Consider the following 24,155-nt stretch of genomic DNA (forward strand, 5'->3'; position numbering starts at 1 on the left):
AATGAAAAGTGACAAGATAGTAGAGAAAATATGAAGTTATGTGACAATTTAATTGGTAGTGTTATCTTTTGCTGAAGTAAATGTTAATTATTGCCTTTTTTTAACAGATGACATTAGTGTTTTTGTTTTCACGTACTGTAGAGGAAAATTTTATACATATATTTTTAGAGAAAAAACATAGGATGAAGAATCTTGATTTCAGAATGTGATCTGGAAGTGTGGTTCATGGCACTACTAAAGAGAGACTGAATGTTCCCTGATAATTTGAAACTGTAAATTATCAAATAGTTTAGATTGCTTGAACTGTTGTCACAGTCTTGCAGTTCTCAGTTTTACACTTTATTCTGATCTTTGCTATTGACAGCTAGGACACTATTGCACATAATTTTTTTTAAACATCAAACTTGCAGACAGCTAAGTCATTATATGTGTGTGCACTTACGTTACTGGAATAAACAGTGCTACTATGTATTGAATGGGAAAAGGCAGACTTAATTCCTTCAGAATTTCGTGGTTTTTTGTTAGATATTCACTGAACTATGGTAACTTCTAGTTCCGCCAGATGTGATCTATCCTCATTCATTTTCAATAGTTCTTATTTTGAGGCTTCTTAGATTTAACCTTGGTTTTTAGTGTGTTTATGTCTGGTTTTCCATTTCAATGAATCTTGTTCTGATGATGAAGGATGACATTTTCTGTCTTGTCTGTTTTATTCTCCCTATTCTCTGTTTCTCTCATCTGTTTAAACATCAATCCTTTAAGGCCTTTGAGAGTCATCTCCTTACCTACTTTGCTTTTGTTTTCTTTTTATTCTGTTTTCATTCTTATCTATGAAACTTCTGTTCCTCTCTTGCCCTAAAGCTCTTCTGTCAGTGCTGTGTCTGGAATGCTCTCTTAATCTCTGTGGTACGATATTAGTATTCTCCTGTCTGCATCACTACTCAAAGCCCACAGTTACAATTTGTACAACTTACTTTGCCTAAGTAATTATCCAATGACAATCAGTGATTCTCCTTTCATCATTACTACTTTTTTTTGTTGGTAATATTTGATGACAATCAACTTGAAGCAGAGACTGTATCTCTAGAAGTGCATGTAGACGAGATATGGCACATTTGGAAGCCATTGGTGTTAAAATGAAACAAATAGTACTGAAAATCATGCTCTGCTTTAGAACTGTGCATGTACCTTTCATCTGCATCATTCACTCTACATCATTTGAAATGAATAATGCAACATTTCATTCTTCATATGTTTTATTTTTAGTGAATTGAAGAAGTTATCTTTAATAAAATTAGTTTGGATCACAGCATCCCTGGTTATTTTGTAAATACCTTGGTAGCTTTAGGCAGTGTATTACATTAATGTATTGTTGCCTTGCAATAGTGTCTTATTGCTCACCTGATTTTCAGTACTTCCTCTGATAACTGGCCATGCAAAAAGCCAAAGGAAATGAGTCTTCTACAGAAAGCACCAAAACTAGATACATCTGTAGTATAAATCTTAGTTTCCCATTAGGCCACTTGATTCCCTTCTCCATGGATAATATGTTAAACACTTTATCTTCAGAGTTTGACTTTAAGCCTTTACCAAATATTATGGTACTGTTTTGATTCTCAGTCTGCCCAACAGCATTATAATGAACTTGTCAGAATCTCTCAACTATTAAATGTTAATAATGGAATTTCTTTGGAAATCACAATGCATTATTTCAGACAGGTTTTCATGCATTCTTATGCTGGTGATTGACGACGAGAGAAACATTTTTAGGGATGGGTAGGGTGATCTGGTTATAAAATGGGCTAACTGTTGCTGTAGGTTGGGTTATGCCCATCAGCTGGCTGAATTAAAAACTATTATAGGACTCGCACATGCTTTAAAGTGCATGTAGAACTAAAAGAAAAAACATTCTTTGAATTGTCCTAATTAAGTGACTTTTAAAAAATGGCAGATCTAGCAAACTTATTCACAAGTAAGTCTCAGTGAAACTGCAATGCTATGAATTTGGTCATCTTATACAAACAGGAGCTGAAGCATGCATTAACATTGCTCTGACATGCTGTTCAGTCATTTAAGTTTCCATCTAAGCAAAAAAGCCCAAAAGCCTTTAAAGAGCATTCTTTTTATTGACGGAAGCAGGACTGAATGTGAAATCAAATTTTTTTTTTTGCAACAGTGGGCCTAAACAAAGCCCTTAATTTGCTCACAGGTTTATTATCAGCTGTGCTGTATCAACTCCACAGTTTACTCTGACTCACTGGAATGAGGAAGCTTTTACAAAAAGGACACCTGGCTAAACAGTGCTTTTCCTGTGAATTCTTCAATATTGCTATTGATCAAAGCAGATAGACACTAGCCTAGCTCAACTAAATTTAAGATATCAGAAGGAGAGCTGTGAGAAAAATCTAACTTCAGTTTAATTTGGGAATGATACAGTGGGAATTATCGGAGGTTGCATTGAGCCAAGACTAGATTGTTATGTTGTGGAGACTTTTCCAGTATGAGCTGTTCATTCTCAGGCATGGAGTTAGGCTCGTATTTGTGCCATCACTAAACAAGTGTTCCCAAACTCAGATTGAAGATCTGACAAGAAATTCAGTCTACTTTGCTACTGGAAGTGGGAATCTGTAATATTAGTGAGAAGGATAATTCCTGTTTCTGGGGGGAGCTAGTGTAAGGACAGGTGAAAAGATTATAATCTTGCCTAAGGAAGAATAGCAAATGATTCTGAAATTGATACAGTGTCCAAATGTAGTGGAGAATCCAGTAAGAAAAACAGTTAAAATATGAAATTAAGGGTCATGAAGCTTTAAAAGCAAAAAAAAAAAAAAACCCTACCAACCATCTAAACAAAAGAAATCAAAAACTAAACTAATAATCTAATGGAAAAGGAGAAAATCAGAATGGTTTTTTTTTTAAAAAAAAAACAACTGATTGTAATGGTATTAGAATAACCGAGGGCAAAAATTGTACTAAGAGAATAAGCTGCGCTCTTACAGAAATTCAGGTGATAGCTCTTTTAACAATGATTCGTTTTGTGAAATGACTATGTAGAAAGATGTTTAGCATCGTGCTTCTGATTATGTTTACAGAGATTACTAGGTCTTATATTACATAACAAACATAAATTAGGTTTTGTGAGAATCTTGCAAGATAGATCAAACTCCTGTATGTATTCTGAAATGATATGCCAAGTCAAAGCATGTAACTGACTTGCCAGCATCTATGAGGGTAGTGCAAAGCAAATGAAAAATTCAAACAAATCTCTGAAGTTTAAAAGGTTACTCAGAGATCGTTAGAGAATTGGCTTGTTAGAAGAACTTTTGGAAATGAAAATTCTCTTTTGCAGTTGGAGAAGTTGGAGAATTTCTTTAATTCCTACACAAAATAGTTTTTAAATACATGAGGAACTTTAGGGAGGAACAGATATGTCAATGTATGTTCTATTTTTCAGTGTAACACCTGGTAATGGAATAAGTACTGCTTTACTTCTGTAGGCTTTCTAATGTTTTATGGTCTTCATTCGTATTGCTCTATAGGCTGTTGCATAACGATGAATTTTACGTACTTGTGGAAAATTTGGGTGCTAGACGGTGAAGATACAATTTGTATCTCTACTGTCAACCTAGTACATCTTCAGAGGGATGTCAGCTTTTTCTTTCCACCTAAAGAAAGCTCTTTTAGCATGAGGTGATAAAGGTTTCAAGGTGCATAGTATGATGACATTTTTCTTGATTACCCTCCCTTTGCACACCAATATTAATAATGGTGTTTTTGACATTGAACTTTACACTTTCTGAAGTATTTGAAATGTTGAGCAGGGAAAAAACAGTTTTGTGGTTGCATGGTACTAGTGACCAGGGAAAATCTGTCTTAGGATGTAGAAGTGGAGATCAATGGTAAAAATAAATAAATAAAATAAATAGTAATAACAATAATAGTTTGGTTTCTGCATTTCACGAAAGATAGAGAAACCCAGAAAGTATTTTTTTCTGATTTCTTACAGAAGGATATGCATGGTCAGAAAAATGTAGTGTATAAGATATCACTAATGGACATACTGTATGTAGCACAAATGCTAAGCCACTGCTTGAACCAGTGATTGAGAACCTGGTGGGAACTCAGGGCCAACCCTGGGGAGCTCAGTTGCATACAATGCATTTGAGTGACCACAAGGGGTGAAGCCAGGATACATCACTTTCCAGACCTCATTTAAGGATTGTTAGTGGTGGTGAGGGCATCTTGCTGGGGATCCCTGCCTACTTGAGGCCTTCTGAGGGTAAGCAGGTTCTTTCCTTAATTTCTGTGCCTGTGTTTGCCACATCTGAGTGTATCCTCACTTGCTACAGTCTAGGACACTGCTACTATGCTGTCATTGCTACACTGCTGGATCTGGTGGGGATGGAGCCTTGATACTCTGCATTTTTGGATAAAACTGTGTTGATAACACAAATGTTTTGGATGTTGCTGAACGGTACTTGCACAGCATCAAAGCTTTCTCTCTCCCAGACTGATCAAAGGGATGTTCTATTCCATATGACGTGGCATTCAGTGATTGAAAGTGCAGCAAAAAGAATGCGGGAAACATTTGTGGTTACGGTGCTTGTTTTCTGAAGGAACTATTACTTGTGTGGAGAGATTCTACTTTTCAGGAAGTGGCTGGAGGTCTGCCTGTCTATGGGGAGGAATTAATTCCTGTTCTTGCTTGCTTATGCCTGCAGTTTATACTTTCCCTCTTAAACTCTCATTTTTATCCACAAGTTTTTTGTCCTCTTACTTTCTCTCTGTCCTGTTCATGAGGTGATTTAGAGTTGCTGAGTGTTTGTCTGTTGGCCAGGGTCATTTTTGATGCCAAAGGTGTGGCCTGAGACAACAGCAGTTAGGATGTGAGTGCAATGTAGCTGTTGTTGTTAGTGGCCATGTTTCTATGCTGGTCACAGAGCTTGCTTGCTTTACTGTATATTAGAATGTAGGGCTTGTCAACAGCTGCTTTTGGATCTTGATATTCTCTGTGCTGCTTATCATCCTATTTCATTGTGCCTGTGAATGTGTCAAAAAACAATGGCTGTGCACTTGGGTTGGCACATGTCCCTGGCAGATGATGTTCCTTTGCTGGCTGAGCTACCTTGTGGAGAGAATGAGGGATTACACCTTCCTCTTTGCCTCTGGCAGTGGCATCACTAGCTTTGTTGCATGAGCTCACAAGGTTTTTGTACATCCTTATGCAAGCTCTTTGGCCTCATTATCTGACTTCTGTTGGCTTTTTGTTGCATATATGAAATCTGATTTCATCGACCTGATTTAAGAGTAAACAACTTGTTGGTGAAGCAGAAAAGAAATGTGCCCTGAGGCAGTCAATCCCTGGATGTCAAGGTGAGTGGATTTGAGCAAGTGCCTGGGGCAGTCGCTGCCACTGATAGGATGCAGCTTTATGGCTGAGCAGACATGTAATCTCATTGAATGGGGGCATCTTTTGTCAGAAGGATGCCTTGCATAGCCCACTGAGATACATTAATTCAAAGCACTTAGCTGGGGCTTGGTTCGTCTTATTGAGTAGTCTTTCAGCTCCATCACAGGAACAGGGAAAGAAGGGCTTCAACATCTGAGGGCGCCACTGTTAAGATATGGACCCAAACCCTACCTACATCAGTTGCTTCTTGTAGTCAATAAAAAAACTGGAAGCAGAGATTAATAGGTCCATATTATCTGCTGGAGAAGGAAAAGGAAGGAGGGAGTGTGTAAGTAGGAAACTTGTCCTTTAGCAAGAAGATGAGAAGAGGAAATGACAGAAGTCACCTAACAATGAGAAATCACCTGATCCCTAACTCTGAATTAACTTTGAGATGCACGGAAGCATTACTTTTGCCACCCAGGTGAATGGCTTTCAGCTTGGTTACTCTGATGCTGAGATACTGGGGATGACCATCTGGAATTAAAATATAGGTAGGAAAGCTAGCATCCCTCACTATGGGACAGGGAATTAACAAAGAAGTTAGAAGAGAGACAGTAATCAACTTGTTTTGGAAGTGAATCTTAGAGAGTGATGGAAAGATGTCTCCTCAGAGATAGTTGTGTGAATTATTGATGGAAGTAGACCACCACTGAGGAACATGTTTTAATTACTATCTTTGTTTCCCACTATCCAAATCTATTTTAACTGGCAATAAATTGATTTGCTGTAAGTTTATTATGTTTTTCCTGTGATAGTAACTGTTAAGCAATCTCCCTGTCTTTATCTCATCCCAGGAGATTTTATCCTATTTTCTACCCTGTTCCTGTTGAGAAGGAGAGTTAGCAAGTGGCTGTGGGTGGGTATTTAACTGCTGGGTGAGGCTAAACCACCACAGGTTACATGGCCTGTGCTGCCAAAAGCATGATGATGGGTAGTTCTCTATTTCACTCAGTTCTGAAATCAAATGTTACAAAATACCACCAATATCATTTTTCTTATCTGGTTAAGGAGACTGCTTGTTTTTTCCTTCCAGGAGAATCTCTGGTGCAAGTGACTTACACGTTGCCTACAGAGTGGTTGTGATTATACTGTTCTGGATCAGGAAGTTTTTGTCACAGAGATGACGATCTAAGCATGTTAACATTCTTAAAAGTTATAGTAGCTAAAAGTTTGCTGTATTCTAATGCAGTATCTTTGTTTACCACAAGGGCTGCCCCAAGTTTGTGAAAAATCAATTAGAAATGTCTACTCCTCCCAAAAGATTTGAAGAGTTTTTGTGGGGGCAAATGCTGACAAGCACTTTTTAAGGAGGTGATTGCAGAGAAGTTATGTCCAACAGTATGCTGGCAATGGAGAAAAACTGTCTTGTGCTAGTCTAGCTTGTCTAGGATAGATATGGGCCTTGTAAATCTGGAAAAAATAGTGGATACAATAGTGTTGCTCACGCTAGTGTTTTCTGCCAACTTGCTGTAAGCAGCGATATGGTGTTCAGAAAACTGGTAGTAGTCCAGCATAGCAAAATAAATATAATGGAATCCAAACCACTGGAATATAATGTGTTCATTTTATTTGGGCTGTAGTCTGAGTGAGAAAACTACTAGTGATTCGAAAGCCTAAAGTAAATAAAACTACATAAGTGAGATGCTGATAAATAGGAAGACAGCCATTTACACAACAACAGGCTTTTCACACAGTTTACTGTAGGTAGAGGACTCATCTGTCTGATGCCTCTGAGGTCAAAAATATTCAGAATAATTTTTACTAATGAAGCTGTTGTTATTGTTGATGCTCTAAGTTAGTGTGAGACTGTATTTAATCAGTTGTGTAGACTGTGTGGATTAAAGTTCAGGCAACTTCCTTAAAACACAGAAATCACTCATTTTTAATCAGTTAGAGTTTGAATGTTCTTGATGATGTTGGCAGATAAGGAAAATATTGTCAATGAAGCTAATGCCAGACAGCAACGTCAGCACGTTTCCTAAGCATTATCAGGGTTGGCAATAGGATCCATAGCTGATTTTGAAGTCTAGAACTTCAGCACGTGTCAGTCACTCTGGGTTTTATGCCTTATTACATCATGATTCAGTTAGCAATTGCAGTCTAGCACCTGCTAATTGCATTTATCATTTATAATCAATGTGGATGAAAATGTTCCATGATACAGGAAGAATATGAACAAGCATATTTTGTTTACCCTCTGATCTAAAATAACATAAGTCTATTTTAAAATAATCAAATTACATGTCAAGCTTCAATAAAATAGGACTATATTACAACAGAACCACATTTGATTTGAGTTTCTCTGTAGCTTGCATTTAATGCTCGTTAGTAGTCATTTTATGGCTGTTGCTTGGTGATAATGATGATGAATTAAGTATAAGACTATGGTTTACTTAGCAGACAAGTATCTTGAAGGGTAGCACAAAATATTAATATTGATGACAGTAAAACTCATTGGGGGAAAAAAATCTGGTATCCATACTTATCATAAAAACTGAAATTATTCTTTAGTGGTTCATGCTTTTTGCTTAGCAAAGGAAAGATAAGACCTGGATCCATGCTTCCAAGTTGTTTTGGGATGGATTCTGAAGAGTTACCTGTACTAGTGATGTCCAGCAAAATGCAAGGTTGTTCTGCCTTTGGTAGACATTTACCTTTAACTTTTCAGCAAAGTCTTCCAGTGCTGAATAAGTGCAACAGTTCAATGTTTGCAATTTGCATAAGAATTTCTACGGTATTAGATACTCTGAATTAATACACTGTACTATGTGATGTTGATGGTTTAATTATTAAAGTGTGTTTTACCAGGCATGTATGGAAATCAGTAGCTGGATTGTTGCTGCTCACCTGGAAGAATATTTTGTACTTCTATAGGAGTGAGACAGAGTAATATTATGTCAAGGATCCTTGCATAAGTTGCTAGAGGCTAGATGTTTTTCAAGCATGTTACAGTAAGGCTGGGATTCTTTATGATTGGTTATAAAACAAAGCAGTTGTATTTCTAATCACAGGAGTTAAAATAAACACTGAGCAGTGAGCTTTGGAATTTCTGTGGTTTACTTCTGGTGTTTTTTCAGTGCTCAGATAGAGGTACATCTTAGAGAGCAGGTAGGATAAGCAGCGTGGTCCATTGCTGTGGGAAAAGAGCACATATTTCCTGATTTCTGTTCATTTTTCCTTTTCTTTTCATTTTTCCTCTTATGAATGTCCTCAACCTTCTGGCTTTGCAGGATGGATCTTGGTACCTTTCCAGTGTGCCCAGTATTTAGCACTTGGAGAAGCTGAATTCCTCCAAAGGGGGAGGCATTGGTATGAACACATAAAGGGGAATCTTCAGGTCATGCAGAGGTTGTAGTCTGGCAGACAAGTGCATAAGGATTATAAAGCTGAAATTCAACTTGAAATCAAGGCAACTGACCCGCAGTGATACTTAGTCTGTTGTTTTTCTGCTGAAATTTTCAGCCAAGACAAATCCCTTCTGTTTTGGTGATACAGTAATGCTTTAGGACCCAAAATGATGTCAAGAACTCACCTCAGTTTGAAAGCTGACTTATATGTTACGATTGCATCCTCAGCACCAACCATCTGTTTTGATGTAAGGCTGAAAGACTCCAGTTCTGCTGAGATGGCCAACACTTGCCCACGTTTCACTTCAGTCAGTACTGTCTGTGACTTTGTTCAGTTAGTTGTGCACTGAAGACGGAGAATCAAGGAAACAATTTTGTTTCAAAGCCTTTCAAATTCACTGCTGTCTGATAACTGACCTGGCACTTATTTCAACTGGTTTTAAACCATATGCATAATTCACTATGAGCTATCTGTGGGTAAGCTGTGGTACCTAGGGCTCATGCTGTTATTTTCCATGCTAGTGATTTAGCTGTGTTCGTTCTATGGGAGTGTTAGTTTTGGGTTTTTTTTTTTTGCTCTTGTCTCTCTTTGGCTAATAGACTGAAGGGATACAATACTAAACTAATTACAAACTAAAGCAAGATTAAGTTAAAGAAGAAAAGGTATTCCTGTTGTTTAGTAGAAATGGCATGTGTTATTATTCTGCTTAAAAATAACACTGAATTCTTTGATTTCAATCCAATGAAGGCATCACTAAGAAGATGCTGTATATCAGCTCTTGCATGTTAACGTGAGGATTAGAAAAACTGCATAATAGGTCTGATTTCAGCACTTCTGTATGCAGGAGTGACAACCTGAATGTGACTTTATCATTTTTGTTGATTTCTCACAGCAGGCTGAATCATTGTAAGATGCTATTTCTGATGGGAAATCTGAAATCTCTAATCTTTTTTTTCCTTCTACTCTTCCCCTAATAATCTCTGAATATACATTTTTCTCTGCCTCTCCTTACTGTTTTATATTCTTTACATTCCTTGGTTATTCCTTGTGTGCTGCATTTTTTGTTCCTTGCATTTTCATCCATTCTTATTCCTCCCATCTACATTTGCCTGAATTGTAAGACTTCCCCACCAATTAAATTCTGAACTCTTCAGCACCCGAAACCATTATGGGACTTATTTTTGGAAGTAAAAATTCTGTACTGTTGTCATAGCTTTCTGCAAAGCCAGGAGGAGTTTTAGCTTTTTTTTTTTTGCATCAGGAATAGAGATGAGCAAAATGTGCTCTTGAAAATCTTACCCATATTCTGTGACACTTGCAGAAGAAATTGATTTGACAACTCATCTACCCTATCTATTTGTTCATATCCTATGTTAGACATCCTTACTTGGAAGTCTCATACAATGCCATAGTTAAGTAAATGTAACAATTTAGGATTGATGTGCACTGTTTTTGTTTGTGGCTATATAATAGCAGTCAGGAGGGGGGGAAAAAAAAGTAACTATGCAGCTTTGCAGCTATGTAAGACCAAAACCTTTATTTTATTAAGCTGTTCTTGATAGGTCTTTGTATCACTGTTGCCATGAAAAGATGTAGGACAGAGTTTTTGCCTTTTTAACCACTAATGCATTTACAGTCCTGAAATGCTGTATGGGTGACTGACTTCAATCTGATCTCACACATTATCATAAAATTTTAACATAAGAGGATAGGCAATGGGATAATTGGGAAGACTAGGCAGTTCTGATTTTGCAGGCTGGCAGTTGATCATTTTCAGAGACGCAGAGTAAATGTGAGGACTCATTGAGAGGTGATATAATGTAAGCAAATGAATGAGACGCTGCAGGCTGCTGAAAGTGCCACTGTGAGGGTCAGCGCCAAGACCAAAACACCTAGAGTACAAAATTAGATGCATTAATCTGCATGCATTTCAAATGAATTTGTCTCTGCAGTGTGATTACGAAGTATGTTAAATGAACTCAAAATGGGAATGGAGAGTTTAAAGCCTTTGTGAAACTTGCCAACACTTCTCTGCTAAGCATGAGAATAGAACAGAGAAAAATAAATTCTCTGGAGCTCTGTTGTTGAAATATGATTGATTCCCTTTTTCCAGCTTCCCAGTAGGTTTGTTGGAAAACTTAGGTGAAAAGTATGAACTCGAGTAATTGGGCATTCTGCCACTCCAGCAGGGTTAAGAATTACAATCATAGAAGCAAGAAAGATAGAGTCATAGAAGATAAAATCATAGAAGCTAGGCTAAGGAAGAGGTGGTAATAAAATGTGAGAAAGAAAACATACATTCTTAAGGAATAAGGCACATAAAATGTGGAAGTGGGAGAGGAGGAGTTACAGTAATTTGTAAGTAAGAAGGTGATAGTGAGTGATAGGATTTTGGTTTCAGGCATGCATTATATATTCTGATCACAGCTGAGACATGTTAGATAAATGAAAGAAATTGAGTGTCTATAAATTGCCCTTCTGTGTAATGGAAGTATAATCATGCCTCCAAATTAGAGAAAGCACTGGACAGTTAGCCCATCAGGAGTCAACAGAAGAGTGCTTCCTTCTGTTCTTGCTACAGCTCTCCAGCTCTGAGGGCTGAATTCAGTTTTCATGCAGCCAACTGGACAGCAATGCTACTGAAGTGAATGTGAATTGAGAATAGCTTTCTGATTAATAGTGCTCACCTGTTAAAATTGTCCATGTCTTCTAGGACTGTGGTTTTTATTAGTGGTGAATATTCAGTGTGTGCAATTCAGAGAAAGATCTTTTACTTCCATTTTTTTCTTCTGTGAAGAAACATTTACTGAGAGTATTTGCTGACTGGCTGATTTGTTTCAAGTTGGATGATTGACATTCCTTGTAATTTTCATCCTGAGTATGGAAAATACAGATGTTCTGCCTGCTTGCTAATGCCCAATTCTTGTTTGGATCTTCCCAGGCTATTTATTTGCACAAAAACTCAGTGATGTCTATGAGTTCCACACATTAGTCTGAATATAAAAGCATGTTTCAGTGTACTTTACACCTGTTAGCTTTTAATTTAAATCAAGTTTTCTTGTAGGAAAGAGAACAGGAGTCTATCGAGTTTCATTCTCGTTGTTAGACATAACATCATGTTTAATCTCACATAACTTCGCGCTGTTTCTAAGGTTCTATGGACTACAAATGCTATGGGGAAGGGACAGTCTTTTGGGTCTGTGCACAGTGCCATGCACAGGAGGAACCTCAGACCACAACTGTGTCTGGTCCCTACATGAATCTCAGCCAAAAATGACTTGAAAAGGAATACATAAGAAAGATCAAATACCAAGCAGAAGAGTGGGGTTTTCTGTTAATATTTTTGTTACTGTTTTTGTTTTTTTTTCTTTCTGTTATCTGTTTAAAACAGATATTTTCTGCAGAATTAGGATATGTTTTTATGTACTCTTTAAATCCCCATTTTGGGTTGGCTAGGAGGCAGCTGCCTCAGTGAGGGAAGGTTCAGAATCAGTGCAACCAGCTGTGCCACTTGTCCTGATGACCCTGGAAGGATTTATGTTAGAAGTGTGGAAGGGAAAGCGTCTATTTCAAAGTGGTGTGGTTCTTTCAGGCTGCATGAGGTGACTAAGTAAAGCTTCAGTTTCTCTGACGGAGCTGCAAAAACAGATACTACACAGTGACCAAGAACTACCTCAGCCGCCTCCTTTGCCTGGCTTGAGTCAATGAGAGTTGGAGAACAGAATCTACCTCTTTGTCTTCTAAAAATCTCAAGTCTTCCTTATGTCAGAGTCAGAGGAAACTATTTTTTGAATCAACTGTAATATCCTGAGCTCTATGTAGTCCATGACTTTGAGATTGTAATTTCCCTGCAGAACTCAGCTTCACCATCTAAGAGTCACAGTTTAACTGCCAACTGTTTTACTAGGTTCAAATTTAGTTCTTGTGTTAACCCCAAATCACTTCTATATCTCCATAGGTATAGGAGAGCTTTATGTAGCTGTCTCTTACTTGCCCAGATTCTCCAGTGTTCTGCTCCAAGCAGCCTTTAGAGTGTCATGCGTTGTTAATGCCCGAGTCTGTTAAAAAGCTAAAGTAGTGGAGACGCCAACAATAAATTTAACATAAAAATAGAACACTGACTGTTGTGTGGACTGTTATCCTATGTTGTGTGTAATTTAGTATACAGCTCTGTGATTCAATTAAATGAAACTGTGACATTTTCAGTCTGAGAAGCAGAAGGAGCCTTATAGTGCAGCTGAAATCTTCCCATGAAGTACATAGTGATTTATGTAACTCTTAGAGGAGATGGAGTTTGATTGTTACAGAGTACACTGGGAGGTAAATGATGAAGGCAAATGTACAGAGGGAGAAACGGCTGTACAGTACTACTCTGGGTGATCTGCATCTGCTTACCTTGGTTTTACAACATAGGAAATCAATTTCTATGGCAGAGGAATATTAGTCAGAGGGAAAGAAGCCACGGAACTACAATCTTTGAAAGCTGTGCATCCCTAGTTTCTGGATTTTTGTTTTGTTTGTTTTGTCAAAGAGCTGTAGGAGTGATATACTTCCCCTCTGTGAAAGTTTAGTGGCTAAGCTAAGCATTCTGGAGGCAATGCTAGTAATGAGAAGCTGAAACAACTTTAAGTGAGTTTAATAGTTTGTATTCTTTTCCCAGCAGGAAGAAAAATTATTCTTTGCCAACCTGAAATGTTTTTGTTAAATCCAGAACAATGTTGTCAATTTCAAAACAAATATGCTATTTCAAAATAGAAAGTCTGAATGTTCTTGTTTTGAAAATATTGAAACTATTTCGTCTAGAGAATGTCAAAATAAATTGTCATAATATTTAACCCTCCATGCTTTCCAAGTTGGTGAATAATTTTGATCTCCCCACAAGTGTAATTTCTAGCAGATGTATTATTCATCAGTTTCTTTGTAGTTTTAATAATGCTTTTGAAATCCCTGTTGATAGTAGTGGTTCCACATACCAAAATCTCCCACCATTTTCAGTAGTCTGAGACTCCATTCTTTTCTCATGGATAATAGTAGTAATACAAACCTTTGATTTTTTTTTGTGAACTACTGCAGCACACCATAATCATACAGATTCAAGTTCTTAGGAGTGTGGGACACTGTAACACACTTCCTCAGCAGTGCGAGTTACCATGGGCACATCAAATCCATCATCTTCTATTTGCATTGGCTCCCTGCAGAATAGTGACACAGCTTCAAAATCCTTAGTGAAGGTCAGCTTTTTCTTTATCCTTAAGGAGTTCAGTGATCCATGACAAAGCTATCTAGAAGACGTCCAAACCCTCTGGGGTAAAAGCTGCATCCAATGACTTGGCTCAGATGGCAGAAGGGTGTTTTCTGTAATAGTGTGAAGCAGCTCTGTGCAAAATGCAGTGGTGCTGAGATTGGCCTGAGGATGTCGACTGTAATGTATAATACTTCATTGCCGGTTTCTCTCATCAACACTCATAAAAATACATGTATGAGGATAACACAATGCATAACTCCTTAAAAAAAAAAAAATCTCCCTAGCAAGCATCTGCCAACATATATTGCAGCAGAAAAGCTTCAAGATATGTACAATGCTCTATCAGAGAGAGGATGTACCCAGAGGAAGTTGCTCAGGCTCACACACCTATGTTAAATGTTACCTTTTTCCAGCAGTGCCTGCACATGGATGGCAGTCACCACGAACTCCCTACAGCTATTGGAGCTGATCCCTAAGGGTAGTTGTCCATCCCTCTTTCCCCCTGCTTGCACTCTGCTGGTTAGTGAAGCAACATGTGCCCAAAGTTCAGCAAAAGAAAATTGGCCCTCTGATTCCTGTATCAGATATGAAAGTTCCAAAATGTTTACAGCACAGGAATGAAGCAGATTTGCATGAAAAACTTCCATCTGTCTGTGCAGGGAAGGATTCTGTGTGCATCAGCTGCTGAGGAGAGGCGGAAGTTTGTCAGTCAGGAGGCAACAACCTCCTTTCTTCCCACCTTCTGGTAGAAGAAGGGTCCTAGAGATGCAAATGTGAGCTGGAAGGTGACTTTTTGGTGTAGTTTTGCTTGTTCTAGGTTAACTAAGTCTTCTGGGAAATATGGTTATTTCTCCCAGGTGGGCTTTCCACATCTATTCTTGCATTTCTTACTGGGGCTGTCCATACTGGAGCAAAAGCCATGTTCTTTTTGTATAGCTTTATTTTTAAAAGACTGTTAAGAAACATACCCAGTTTTTCCTTTCCCTGAATGCTTCCATATTCAGTTTTACTTCCTTTTGTTGTCTGTGTGTATACTCTGTCAATGAGGTCACTTTTCACTGGTTTTCTGACTCATTTCTACCTTACAAGCTTTTTTCCCCCTCAGATTCCTGTATTCTACTTCATGTAGGACTCCTGTGTTACAACTGCCTGTCTTTTTCTCTGTATCCTCGCTGTACAAAATCCAGCTCAGTAAGCCTGCACCGTGCATACTAAACTTCCATGTTGATTCACAGCCCTGTTCTGAAATGCAGGGCTTTTGCAAATGCACTACAATATGGAAACCTTTGGAGACTGTTGACAGGCAAAGCTAGTATCCCTGTTGGTCTAATTTTTGCCTTCTTATGATAGCAATATTTGAATTAATTCAGACTATAGTATCTGTAATGAAATAAGTTAGAGTGGTTCTTTCCTGGAGGTTCTGGTGCTGTGAAGCTGCTTATGCTTAGTATTTGGCCCCCTAAAGACTGGATGTACTACTGACAGAATTTTGAAATATTTAAATGAAAATTGATTCAATTTCTAGTGTTCTTTTTTTTTTTCTAGAACAGTCAGTTCATGTTTGTTGTCTTCTATAATGCTGAATTCTTTTTTTTTTTTTTTTTTTGAAATTAAAATGCTGAGGGATACAGTTCTGGGAAATCACGCTAATTAAAGATGATTGGAAAATGCAGAAGGGAAGAAAATCCAGAAACAAGAAATGAGCTTAGACTTTCCAGACGTGAAGGTCAGAAAATCAGCTTGATCCAAAAGCTGGTAGAAGTTTGTAATCATTGTATAACATAAAATGAATTTTGTTAGATATAGGCTTATTGTTTTATACATTCAAAGATAACTAAGTATTCATACTACACAGTAGCCATGGAAGAGAGTAATAGAGTTTTATGTTAATATGTTAAGAGGCTTCTGAAAACAGAAGGCCTTGGGCTCTAAGCCTGCATTTGTACCTTGGTCCCTGTCTACAAGTACATCAAAATTGTATTTGTAACTTGCATTATGAATTCATGTAAATAAGGCACCATTTCTTTGTAGTAAGTAGGCAATTTTATTTATGATTTTTCAAGGCAGAATTCAACTTTGGCCTACCATTTTCCTTTCTCTTATAATATCTATGTAATCACATTTCATAATGCTGACATCTGTTGTCTATCATGACAAGCAGAACATATGTTGTATCTCATTTTTCTTTATTTACTCAGTGTATGGTATATTTAAGATTTACAATTCTTTCTTGGCTTACATTTTAAGAACTGTTTTTTTTTTTTTGAGGGTAAGTTCATTGAACTTTCAGTTTTTCTCTGTGTTTCCAGAATATATCTTGTGGCTGAAAACCTGATGATGGTTCGAAAGGAGAAGAGAATGTCTGTACACCAAAACATTTTTTTAGTAAGCATATACATTTCTGTTAGCAAAATACTTGGTGCAGCCATGTTCTTTTTCATTTCTTCAGCCTTATTCTTCATATCATCCACATTTTTATGCCCCTTCAAAAAACAAGCTTAATGTTGGAGATCATGAATGTGTGCAATTCACACACCTTCTTTATTATATCTACAGTACCACACAAGTTCTTTACCAGTACAGAAACAAAAAAGATTTATGATGCTGAGACACTTTTCTCCTGAGTAATTTAGTTGTGATTTAGTTGTGAGATGGGAGTATTTTTTTTCTGAAGATATGAGAGTGTCCAGGAGATGAAGTTGTACACTGGAATCTCTGAAAAAGAAGTTGAAACTGGGAATAATAGGAAAAACAGAGCCTGAATTTGTCTAGAGTGAGGTTTTTTTTTTTTTTTTTTGCTTGCAACTGTTGGAGTGAGGACCATTGGAACAAGGGTACCGATTCAGAAATCAGGCTAGTCTTAGACCATAATGAGAGTCAACGGCATTGGAGGCTCTTCTGTCCTTTCTTTGATTCCTCTGGACTCTTTTGATTTATGGTTTCTATTGAGTGGCACTGAATGACTGACTTATGTTTAAAAACTAGAGTTCTCCTTAACCTTCTCAAACAATGGGTATAAAATTTGTTACTGTGGCATGCTAAGCTTCTTTAATTCACTATACTCATTTGAAAAGTTCAAGATGTTTCATACTGGCTTTCACAGAGCTATTTTCAAGAGACAAAAGTACCTAGATTTACAATGAAATTTTTATATATAATGGAGTTGAGAACTAATTTCATATTTGCAGTAATAGAAAAGTAATTTGGATTCATGTTGACAATCAGTTGTGATATGAATACACATTTCGAATTACTTAAGTGTCCTAACTCATCAATTTAAAGTATGACTAATTTCCTGAATCTATTGTTTGTATTAGAAAATTAGATGATATACTTTCCGCTTACACTGGCATACAGACTGTGCATACTTGATACAATTAATGAAAGGCAGATATATTCTAATACAAAGGAAGATATGAATCAGTGACTTTCTGTCATAAAGGCTGTAATTAACTAATCTTCTGCTCTGACCTACAAGAAAAACTGAACCTTGGCTGCAACAAACAAGTAAATAGCAGCCCTTTACTTTGAAGAACAAAGGGTGATATTTACAGCAAAGGCAGCATATCATCAGTGTCATTATCTCTGTAGTTAGCAGTAACTCTTTCCGGTTGGTTCTATCGTATTACAATTTCATCAAAGTCTGGAAAACATTGAACGTTTGATATTTTTTCTTTTTTTTGGTACTGAAAATATCTCACAGACTGCGTATATAATAGTACATGTCAAACAGCCACTTGCATAAAAGCTGTTGATGCCCTTTCAAGTGTCAGGGGCTGAGGCACTGGCCATGTAGAACCTATGCAGGTCCCATGTCCCCAGGCAAGATTCCCTTAACCCTGCGTTGGGATTCTCTGCAGGGTGTTCTTTGCTTTACTTCTAGAGCCAAAATACATGTCTGGTAGACACATATGGCTGGCTCAGAAATACTTCAGAATGATTCTGCTCTACTTTGAGCAGGAAAGCTATCATTTCTTTTTTTCCATTCAACCGGTGTCAAACTGGTCAGGAGTAGCTGTGCAGGGAAGATTTCAGAGCTGTTCAACATCATTAAGTAAAGCGAGACTTTTCTCCACATGCTTAGCTCTTCTGAAAGTCTCCTGTAAATGTCATGTTCTAAGCGAGAATCTTAACAGTTAGGAGAAGGATCTGGAAATAATCTGGTATCTGGATACACAGCACCAGGAATACTGTTGTGAAAGAAACACCAAACTCTAACAGCTACAGTTACTGCATCTTTCAGGACTTCTGGCTTGCTAAACAGCAAGAATTTCTTTTCTCCTCTCTCTTTCTTTGTCTCTTGCCAGAGATCTCTCTTCACTTTTTGGAATTCAGTACAAGAAAGTCTCACTAAGCACTTCCTTGATTTCTAGCTGACGTCCTCCATACTTGCAGCAAAATAAACCTTGATCATCAGCACATTAGAGATGTGATATTTGATGCAAGCTTCTAACTGGCTATTAATTTCTCATGCAGCTACAATGTTGGGGTTTTTTCTTCATTTTTAAGTGTTATAGAGATAGTCAAATACCCACCTTCCCAATGGGTGTGTGTTAATTTATAAGGTGAATTAATGCTTATTTTCAACTCCTTCCCCCCACCCCCCTTACATGCTGAGAAGGGTATCAGGGAGAAAGCTAGCGAGCATATGCTAATTAGCATGTTCTAATAGTGGAATGAGCTCTGTTTGAGACTCCCGACAGGATGTTTAGGTAACTATCAATTTCTTCCACGACTGTGATTATTTCACATCAGTTGTTGCTTAACTTTTCTTTTTCACCAGACCATTATGTGTAAGCAGGAACTGATGCAAGATTTGCTGAGCTCAGATAATACCTTTGTGTCAGTGTAAATGGGTGGGGGAGGGATTGCAGCGTTGTGTGGGGAGTACAGCCTCAGAATTATTAATTATGGTTGGTTATGACAAAGTGAAATGCATGGCTAAATACATGTTTGCTTCATGAGGATGAATCTTAGCTCTTAGCAGTCCGGCAGGTATTTCATTTATGGTAGCATGTAGCGTTTAAGTAGACAGTGGAGAGCACATGCAATCAAATGAACTTTTAAAAAACCTTTTAATATTTTAGAATATAATTGCTTTAAAGACTGATCTTTATGTTCAAGCTCTGTGGCTTTTAATGTCTTGAAAGATTTCTCTGACATGGTTAGTGTTTTCTGTGTGTTCTGTTCTATGAAACCAAGTTATGAGACACTGTCTGAATCCTGAATTTTGTTGTAGGGTGCCATTGCACTACCCAGGAACGCTTTTTGAATTGCTGCTTGGTATTTCTAGCATAGCTGACTTTCAGAACATTTCGGGTCAATGTGAAAAATCATTGTGTAAGGGTTGCTAAGAGAAAAGAAACACATATTGGATTTCACTGTTATCCCCATCAGCACAAACACCTGTTCATTGTTTTTCTTCCAGCACCTTTTGAAGCAGTAACCTTCAATGACTCTAGCTGTATCAGGATGTGTGCTACATTATTGGCCTATTTTCCCTGAGAGGGTTTAGAACTGTATCACTACTTTTCTTTGACCAGTTTTTCAGATGGCAGGCTTGGGACTGTGTGTTTTCAACTTAGAGAAGAGTCATCTTGAGCTGAAATTTCGAAGGAAGCAAATGCTGAGTTATCACTACTGTTTCTATTTTGTGACCCTGAGCAAATCACTCCTGTAAATGCCTGATTTATTTATTTGCAGTCTGCAAGCTGTATATAGTAACGTTTTCTTGTCTTAACTTATCTGCAAGAGTGTCAAGAGAATTAATGTGTTAATGATCTGCCGTTGTTCTCTAGATTAGATGATCTCTGTGTATTTAGGTGTTAACTCTGCATCCTGATTACTTCTATATATTTTCCTCAGTTGTCCTGAAGTAAAAATGTTCTGAAAGTCAAATGATGGTTTGATTATATAAGGAAAATCACGGGATAAATGTGTGCTATCTAATTGAAACATATAATTTTTTTCGCTTTTTTTTTTAAAGTGAAGTTAGTTTTCACTTAAAATACCAGAGGGAAAACAGCAAAAATCTGTTCTTTATGTAATGAACAGATCTAGTTCAACAACTAACAATATAGTGCTCAAAATGGAAGAGGACCCTTATCTTTGGCCTGCTGATTTGGTGATAACAAATATCAGCTACATCTGTGGTTCATTAGGAACTGGTTTCACATCAATAAACCTTCAGTAATAACCATTTATATGATGATCTACTCAGCAAGTTTTTACTTTTTACAGTGACTGGATTTGTCTGCTGACTGAAAGCTTCATATCCCCATCTAATTCTTATGGATATGGATTTTGAAAAGAAATTGCTTGAAAGCACTAAGATTACTTTGCCTCTCACAACGTTTAAAGGATTCCAAATCATATGTTTTCAAATAACAGTATATTTTTCATCGAAGGAAATAGCTGGCGAAAGAGAATGCAGGTACATTTGAGATATACATTTTTATTCTTGTAGAAAAATATAAAAATTAAAAAATCAATTGACTGTGTCCTTTGTTGAGGAGCTTTTTAGAATTTAGGACCTGCTCTACTTCAGTGAAAAATGTGAGTTTAATTCCAGCAGAGTCTGTGGCTGGCAGCGGCTTCTGTTTACCCGAGTGAGCCAGAAGGGACTGGTTCACAGCAATCTTCATCTCTGAGAAGGTAGTAAATTGAAGGGGGAAGTAGTTTTCTCCTGTTGAAATAGGCATTTGCAGTGCCCATCCCTCTGTGCTCCCAAAAGCAGCCCTTGCAGTTGCTTTGCTAGTAGTGCATTAGTGTGTGTTCAGATGAACTTCTTCAATGGAAGGCACTAAGGGTAAGTTAGCTTTTACTTTATGGACAATTCTGCCTAGTTATAAAATTTCTATAATAAAGGTGACTGTGAAAAGGAATTAACGTGGTAGAAATTCACTCTTTTTCTTGACCTAGCTTCTACAGGGGAAAAAAAGGGCTGGCTGATCAGGCCATCTGCCTGCCTACCAGGCAGCCTAGAAAAAGCATTGAGCCTCTTGGCAGTTTCAGAAAGATTTAGCAGGGAAGTAGAGTTCTTCAAGATCTTAATCCCTACCAGACGGACCCCATTCAGTACCTGTGCAGTGGGGAAATGCCAAAGCAATGCCCTTACTGCAGGGGAAAAACACATCTGAGTGAAATCTGATTGCTGCTTCTGCCTCTGGTCTCTCCAAGAATGAATCTCCCCTGGATGGGGCTTGGAAGCAGCACATGGCACTGGGCCCCTGTAGCCAAGGGCTACAGGGAGAGCTGAAGAAACAAAGAAAGGGCTTGGAAGAGATTGACTAGAGGAGCTTCTGTTGAGTGTGAGGTCAAAGAAAAGAAAGAGGTAGCATAAAATTTGCAGGTGTTCACTGGGGAAGTTATCTAGGAATGCAGAAACCAAATAGGAAACTGATCCTATGTTAGTTGAGGTGCTTGTGGAATTGGTTTGTTACCAAAATAAATTGGTATAAATGACTTAATACTGTGTACCCACTAATAAAAGAGTATTTCACTGCATGAACTGAAAAAATGCATGGAGTGCTGGCATAATGAGGATATAAGAAAAGATGAAAGTGATATTGTTCTTTTAATGTAACATAATTAGCATTGCAAATGGAGTTCGCTATTGCTTCAGCTTTCTAACACTGCATTTACATAAAAAAAAAAAGCTTTCAACTTTTCAAAAAATTCAGAGAATTCTTTCTTTTTACAGTTACAATTTAAAGACTTAAAGTCCTGTTAACTATGAGGGAGACATGTTGGTGCTCGCAGAGGCCGATACTAAGTGAAGTCAAGCATAATAACGGCCTTGGCTAAAATGAAGTAAAAGATGGATGATTTAGTTCACAGTAGAAGATGTGACCTTGCCACATTAAATGAGATTCACTGACTGTTCAGAAATGGTATCTGCCCACTAAGCCTTAAGTTTAATATATGATTTAATAAAGGAAGTGGCTGATTGCTCTCAAGAGGTCTTGTGTCAGAGGATCCTAGCAAATTATTTGGCTAAACTACAGAATGTAGAATCAAGTGATGTTTAAAGCAGTCTCCCAGAAAGCTTGCTAGAATGACTCCTCCACCCACATACTGAGGCTGTACAGGTAATGGAGCCAAATTCCTTTGGGAAAATGAATTTTGAAAATGATGAAATGCCTATTATTTTGTTTTCTCTGAAGATGCGTTGCCTTTACATACTGATTTATGTCACCAAGCAGCACAAGCTATATATATATTGCCAGTTTTTATGGAGCGTTTGCATTACTGGAGAAGCCTACAAAGCAATTAGATGATTATCTGCATCATCTAATATGCTTTAATAATGCATCAGTGAAGTAAAACATGTTTATGTTGAATGAAAATGAGCTAGGCAGTGACGGGTGATGTACAATGAGCAAGAGATTACCTTTCATTGCAGTGATAATGCTTTCAATAAGACTAGCTGTGAAGAGCCACACCAGGGACATTTAGTTGTTTCTGTAAAGATGGTAAAAGGCAGTCTGGAGATCCCTTTTAGCAGCATACATAGACATAATAGATACAAGCCACATATTCAGTCATCTGACCACACACTGTCACAGTAGGAGGAACTCAGGTCCTGGACTTTGTATTTTAATCTTGCAGCTGCTCTCATTCACAGAGTAGAAAATATATTGACCCAGTTTGAATCAGCGTGGTGACACAGCTTTTCATATCATCCTTAAAAATGGGACGGTATAGTTTCTTTCAAACCAGGATGCTGGATGTGCTCTGCTCAGCACTGATGAATGTTTTTTTATTAGATTGTCACATGAGGAACATCAGGGAGATGTTCCTAGGTTATTTCTTATACAAGCTTTTAATTTTGTGTGGGGAAAATGAACGCAACTTCCTAAGCATCAGTGTGCTCTTAGAATAGCTCAAAGCACTAAAATGACTATTGCTTTTTAATGCAAGAAGGCTAAATGATACCTTGATAATGTTTTTGATGTCTTCTAGTTCAGCATGTTTAAGACATGCGAAGACAAGCCAAATAGACAAATGGCACATGAAGTTGTCTCTTGTGTCATGTATTTCAACACACGCGTGAACGTTTTGCTTTATCATTTCAAAGGGATTTTGCATGTTAGGTTGTAACTGAAGTTAATTTGAGGTGAAGGGTGTTCTTCATAAATGACTTTGCTGTTTGATACTTAAAATTAGTTTGTACCTACAAAGTATTTGTGCATCTGAAAATTTGTTACATTACTGTTGGATTCCCCTGCTGTGAAATTTCGGAAACTGCACCAAATAGAGAAGATGATACTCTATACAACTTCTGTTCACAAACGTGAATGAGCAACTTAGCTTCCTGACCACTCCCACATAATTTGTGTTTTCCTTACTGCTTTTAGGTGGACTGGTAATTACTTGTAGTGTTTCTTTCTTTCTTTTTTTTTTTTTTTTCAAAATATATATCAAGGAGCATCTACCTTTAAAACTAGTCAAATAACAGAGACTCTTAAATTGTATCTTGGCAGAATATCCCACACTATCAATTCTACTTTAGAACTATGAATATTTTTGTTGCCATACCAACAGTATACCTGAAAGTTTGAGTATGCTAGTGATAGCTGTCTTGGGCGTGGAAGATATTTCCTCTGAGTGTTTTTGTCTTACTATTCACTTTTCTTAAGATCACCTTCTGTGAATGTCTGTATTATGAAGGACAATGCCACAGTGTGAAAATAAGCTAGTTCTTTCAGATGGTATGAATAGGATATGGAAGGAGTTGATACAAGAAGGGGAAGCCTTTAACAGTGCTGTCATGCCTTTTTTTTTCTTCACAAAACAGACTTACCCTGCATTTAAACAGAAAGGTTTCATATAACTTAGAGTGAATTGTTCTTACCTGACTACTTATGGATTTTCTTCCCGTAGGGACTACATCTTCCCTAAAGCTTTCCAGCAGTCATGCAGTGTGTAATGGAGAAGATGCTTCTTTGTTTATCAACCTGGTAGTTATGCAAATAACTGCTTCATTTTTTTTTATTCCCATGGCAACTATGCAATATTAATAAAGTTTTTAATAAAAGACCAAGCTTAGAATGCATTTGTTATAAGATTTTGTATGTAAATAATGAAAATAGAGAAGAAAGGTGATGC

The 24,155-nt window shown here is 37.4% G+C and overlaps 1 protein-coding gene across 6 annotated transcripts in view; it reads left to right on the forward strand.

Annotated features, from left to right (window-relative positions):
• Positions 1–24,155, forward strand: part of GRM1 (glutamate metabotropic receptor 1) — a 181,670-nt gene that overhangs the window by 36,768 nt on the left and 120,747 nt on the right. The gene's annotated exons all lie outside the window — the stretch shown is intronic.

Source organism: Gallus gallus, chromosome 3 (genome assembly GCF_016699485.2).
Source record: "Gallus gallus isolate bGalGal1 chromosome 3, bGalGal1.mat.broiler.GRCg7b, whole genome shotgun sequence".
Taxonomy (NCBI): domain Eukaryota; kingdom Metazoa; phylum Chordata; class Aves; order Galliformes; family Phasianidae; genus Gallus; species Gallus gallus.